Genomic DNA, 6,326 nt, shown 5'->3' on the forward strand with positions numbered 1-6,326 from the left:
TTCAGGAGTACTGTGCAACAATATATTGGAGAAGTTGTGTGAATTAGATGTGGATACTTCAAAATTCCAAGGAACTTTTGGAAAATTTGAAATCACAAAATTTTATCAAAATCAATAACATCAAAACTTAAGATCGAACTCGTAAATTTACTTATCTAGTCATTGTCATTTGCAATACTATTTTGTTAAAAAACATTCTGATTGTACATACATGTACTCTGAAGTTGATATTTAAAAGATGCTTGAGTTTCTGATTGACAATATCTATGTAGTTTTTGGAGGCCAGGTCTTCCAACAATCTGTTGGAATTCCCATGGATAATAATTGCGCCCCGCTGTTAGCAGACATATTTTTGTATTCATATGGAGCAGAATTTATTCAAATTCTTATATTTGTATATCATAAAAAGAAATCTCTTGCGGCGGCCTTCCACTCGACATTTAGACATTTTGGCGACATATTATCAATTAACAAGTTATTTCCATTCATATGTCGACACGATATATCCCAGTGAGCTTGAAATAAAAGATACCACAGAGTCTGACACATCTGTTTCAAATTTGGATATTTTACTAGAAAAAAACCCTTAGTGGTAATCTAACAACAAAGCTTTATGATAAACGTTATGACTTTAACTTTTCAATCGTCAACTTCCCTTTCGTTACTTATGCAGCAATATACCCTTATCACCTGGATATGGGGTGTATATCGCTCAGATGATTCGATACACAAGAGCATGCTCTACGTATGAACAATTTCTAGAACGATGTATTAAGTTATTGATAAACAAGTTGATGAAACAAGAATATCAACAGTCTCGTTTAAAGGCATAATTTCGTAAGTTCTATGGTCGATACAATGACCTTGTCAGCAAATACAATCTATAATTAAGTCAAATGCTGACTGACGTTTTTCATACTAATTGTTAATCCATTATTTACACACTGATTTGTCGACGGATTTTTCCGTAATTTACCGATCATGACAAGGAGCACACGGCGGGTGTGATCGGTCGGCAGGGGATGCTCACTCCTCCATGGCACCTGATCCCACCTCTGATGTTTTTGGAGGTCCGTGTTTGCTCTGCTCCCGATTTGTATTGTTTTAATGGACTTTGAGCTTGAACACTGTTCGTGATCTCCATATTTCATCATAAAATCCACAGGTGATCCTACGTCCCAGGGTCCTCTTAGAATTACAAAGAATGAATACCTTACTGGTCTTAAATCAAAGGTTGCAATGAAGTAAATTCTGATTCCAAAAGAAGTGGTTTTGGAAAGAATGCTTTTCTGCATGCAAAAAAGAAGACGAAATCAGCCCAAAATTGGAACTTGGTGGATTTGTTGTCCAACCAGGTAATAATATTTTTCAATCCATGGTAATGTTGATATAAATGAAAAGTTAAGACGTCGAAAAGACTTATTTTCGAAAATGAATTATATATATTCAAACTTATATCAGTATGTTTTTATTTTGGAAGCGATGCGGGGGGGGGGGGGGGGTTTCAAACTAATTCGGGGAATCAACTAAATATACCTTCATCTCCAATTTACAATTCATTTGTTTTCCTGCTATATTTGCTTCTATCCCCTCCTTGGAAATTTCTACAGGATGTCACCAGTTACCTTTCAAAAGATGGTTAAAATTTGGCTACTGGGTAAGATATATGAAGAGCTCTGGAAACCGTTTCTGTAAAAAAAAATAGTTTTTCGACCCCCATTTGACCCCGTAGGATGACAATGAAAATTCAGAAACTTTATTGCACATCTACGGGACACCAACTTTCAGAGAAGATCTATAAGGTAAGTTCAGCGGTCTCTAAACTCTAAATTGGGAGTTCGATCCGAAAAAAACATTTTAATCATTATTTTTAAACTAAAATTTCTATGCATGGTATCAGTAACATAATTTCATTGTAGTTGCTAAATATCTCTTATCTATAATTGTTGTTGTGTTAAACCTCCTTTAATTTGCTCGAAACTGACCAGTCTGTCAAGCTAAGGTAAATTGAAAGGCATAGGTATATACACTACACAAAATTGCTACTGCACCAAATAAAATTGATTTTTACCTTTCGAAACTTGTTTATATTGTATTTGATATATAGATATATGTTACCAAAGTAAAAACGAGGCATTTGAATGTCTTAACTGATAAATAACCACCATGTTTACTGAATTGGAAGCGTAAAAATTTCATAGAAAAAATGAAAATCCACTTATTGACTTTTTGGAGGAATTAATTTCCATTTTTTAATTTGTGTTGTGTACTCTAAGTTTGTACTAAATAAAAACTCGGAAAAAATTACACCGTATGCGGCGTTGACACTAGCTAGAAAAGCGTGCTAAAGTGGTCAGTATGATGTCTGCAGGGTGTTCCTTTGGAGAACTTAAAATAAATAAATATAAGAATTAAAAGATTATTCTATCTTTGTGTGAAAAATTGTTGCAAATATAGATTAACAAACATCAAAATGGTTTATATAGATAGCCATGGCATTAAGTAGTCACCACACTACAATTTCAAGATTGTTCCGCAAGCTTGATGCACCTGGACGTTGGATGGACTGGGAATGTACACAAGGGCACTGGGTGACTACAAAGGATATGATAGTTAATCGCTGTATGAAATACGAAAATAACGAACAGTAATCAAGCTCAAAAGTCCATTGAAATAAAAATTTGGAGCATAGCAAACACAGACGTCTAAAAACATCAGAGGTGGGATCAAGTATCATGGAGGAGTAAGCACCCCCTGTCGACCAGTCACATCCGCCGTGTGCTCCTTGTCATGATCGGGCAAACGGAAAAATCCAAAGACAATTCAGTGAAAATAATGACCTAAAACACTTCGACTTAATGATAGATTGTATTTGCTGACAAGGTCATTGTATCGACCATAGAATTTGCGAAATGTTGACTTTAAACGCGATTGGTGATATTATTGTTTCATCACTTTGTTAATAGTTTGCCTCATTTTAGAAATTGTTCGTACCTAGGGCATGCTCTTGTGTATCGATTCAACTGGGTGTCATAAACTCTATTTGCAGGTGATAATGATATATTGCTACATAAATAAGGGAAGTTAACGATAGAAAAGTTGAAATCATCACATTTATCATGAAGCTTTGTTGTTATAAAGGTTACCATTAAAGCTATATATGGCGTATCTGAGCTAAAAAATAAAAATACGAAATTGAGTGTAGATAAACATGATATATGTTACTTACATTCAAATTTAAATTTTTCACCCATTTTGAACTTGAATAATCTCATGTTTTTATAGTTAAATTGACTTTAAACATGTTAAACTGTCTGTTATTTAAATGCGGAGTCGGTAAATAAATCGGTTATTGTTTTAAATTTCTAATATCTTTGAAACGTGATTGATTTAAATTGTGTAATTTACAGGAAAGTCCTATCTTTATATAAAGTAATAAAATAAATAGAAAGATCTTTTTTGATTTTAGTTAGTCTGAACTTATAAAAAATACGCCATATATGACTTTAACGTCTATTTCTGGTAAAATATCCAAATATGAAACAGATGTGTCAGACTCTGTGGTATCTTTTATTTCGATTTTTTCATTTGATTTTATACTTGTTTCTGTTGCAACCTTACTGACCACCATCGGTAATCACCAACTTTATATCTGGGCAAAAACGGTGCGCAGTGCACATCGGGAAGTTCGTTTTCGGGCAAAAAGGTCATTTAAGGGTCTTTTCATGAAATAAGACATTTGTCAATTCCAATATATTGGAAAAGATGACTTTTAAATACACTAGTGCCGATTAGGCAATCAATTAACAAACGAGAAAAAACAAAACTAGTGATGCGTTAGCAATTCTGTCTAGTTGTATAAGAATGTAAGAAAATTAACAGCATAAGTTCATCCATTTACTATAACATCATGAAGAATCTTCTTTCATGTTTTCAAAAAGTATGAGTTTTCCAGTTTTCTCCATAGTAACTTTTTTTGGTATTCATGGTTGCCAACATTTAAAAGTGAAAGAAAGGTGATATCCCTCTTTTCAGAATTAGTCACCAACTGATGAACTGTTAATTACGAAAGCCTAGAGGGGTCAAATAAGAAAATGAAAAAAAAATTAAAAAGTCGTAATAACGAGATAAAAAGTCGTTATTACGACTTTAGAAAGTCATAATAACGAGATAAGTCGTAATAACGACTTTTTATCTCGTAATAACGACTTTTTATCTCGTTATTACGACTTTCTTAAGTCGTAATAACGACTTTCTTAAGTCGTAATAACGACTTTTTATCTCGTTATTACGACTTTCTTAAGTCGTAATAATGACTCTTTATCGTTATTACGACTTTCTTAAGTCGTAATAACGACTTTTTATCTCGTTATTACGACTTTCTAAAGTGTAATAACGACTTTTTATCTCGTAATAACGACTTTTTATCTCGTTATTACGACTTTTTAATTTTTTTTTTCATTTTCTTATTTGACCCCTCTAGGCTTTCGTAGCTAATCAATTATTTTTTTTATATATTTAATTTTAGACGATCTCTACCTAAAGTTGCAGTTCTTTCACACACCAGTGAAAGGATCGAAAACTCTGAACAGATATTGGCAATATTTTTATGGTTTCAAATTAAACAAAGATCGTTTGAAAATATAGTCATAAACACGTGCATAGCTTAATTGGTAGTAAATCAAAACCACAAAATGTCTGAGGTGGGGGTGAGTGTGTTGGGGGGGGGGGGGATCCTGCTGCCTCTACTTGCTTTACGTCTCTATGGCCTACATACTGTTTTTTCTGAAATATTTTATTTTATCAAATAAACTCTGCAATGTGTATACTTTGGTTGTAGGGATCATTTGATAAAATGAAATTTGTCTGAAAGGACACTAAATATGATAAATACATTTATGCTTCCTCTTTCCAGCAAAAATTAAATGAACAGTAACCTAGAAAACTATAACTTAACACATGTATGTGTTGAAATTGTTGTTTATTAAGGCTTAATAGATTTCAAGCTAGTATATACAAAAACCAAAATTTGACAAGCAAACACCGGTTGAGACCAAGTAAAAATCACATGCATTAGCAAAATGTACAAGTCTAAACTTACAAACATGTATATTAGAAGTTTGGTAACTATAACCAATTGCAAACACAATAAGTGGTATAATACATCAAAATTACAATATTCCAAAATATTTGTATGCAAACAGATATGACTAGAAAAATCATTGTAAGTGGCAGAGGGTGAGGTCCAAAGGCTCTTAAAGTTGAGGAGATTTGCAAAATCTCTGAAACTAACACCCCCCCCCCCTAAATACATGTATATCTTCATTATTTGGTAGAAAATGGTCCCCTGTCGTAACTTAATCTGATTGGATAGTATGTTGAATTGTTCCGGGTGATATTGTTTTATGGCGGTATATAAATAATTCCTAATTGAAGTACGAAAGTGCAATTAGGAGTAGCTAAGGCGGAGTTATTAAACAGATAAACTCTTGTGGGATAATTGACAACGTTCTACGAAAACTGAACATCACATTATCGAAATTGACGTTAAATATTAGATATATTAGGGGTTTTGTTCAAGCAAATTTATATTTGTTGTAAATGGATTTTCATAGGTGGTTATATCTAATCTTTAATAAACCCTAAAACTATTTTTATGTAAAGAGCATTGCGTGTTAAAGAATCTGCAATCACTTCAAAAATTGGGTTGTGGTATATAAAGCTGCATTTGCTTTTCTACAATATTGAGAGTAATATAGCAATTATTTATTAACATTTATTTATTTTTTTATTTTTTTTTTTTTTTTACACTTTTTTGTTTTCATAAGATATCAAACTTTGCTTCAAGTATACTATACAACAAAAGTTAGTACATTGTTTAGAAAAACAGTCATATTTTTGAGTTATCGAACCTACTCCGGTTGCTTACTGTAATAAAATCGGCACGACGTAAACTAGCTTTACTTTCAGTTTAATTAAGGACAGATGATACAAACTTATTCATTTTACTTATATTAACATGGCTCAAGTTGTTATTTTCAAGATTTTTGATAAAAGTTTGTTTGCGTCATCTGTCCTTAATATTCCCATTTTATGTAAAATGAAGACTATTGGAAAAAATCAGTGGGTACGATGTGTATTATCTGATACTGAACGTGTTAACTTACATACATTTGTACATAAACTAGTATTAGAATTTCTGGAAAAAACTGTAGTATTGTGCTTTTGACCTTTAGGTTTCAGAAGTTGTAAATTTAGAAAGTAGTAAATTCCTCTCCCATATCTCAAAGAATAGAGAAACGTTTGACAAAATATATTTTGTTGCT

Source organism: Saccostrea echinata, unplaced genomic scaffold (assembly GCF_033153115.1).
Source record: "Saccostrea echinata isolate AGI-Se365-2 ecotype Australia unplaced genomic scaffold, CSIRO_AGI_Sech_v1 ptg000022l, whole genome shotgun sequence".
NCBI classification, from domain to species: domain Eukaryota; kingdom Metazoa; phylum Mollusca; class Bivalvia; order Ostreida; family Ostreidae; genus Saccostrea; species Saccostrea echinata.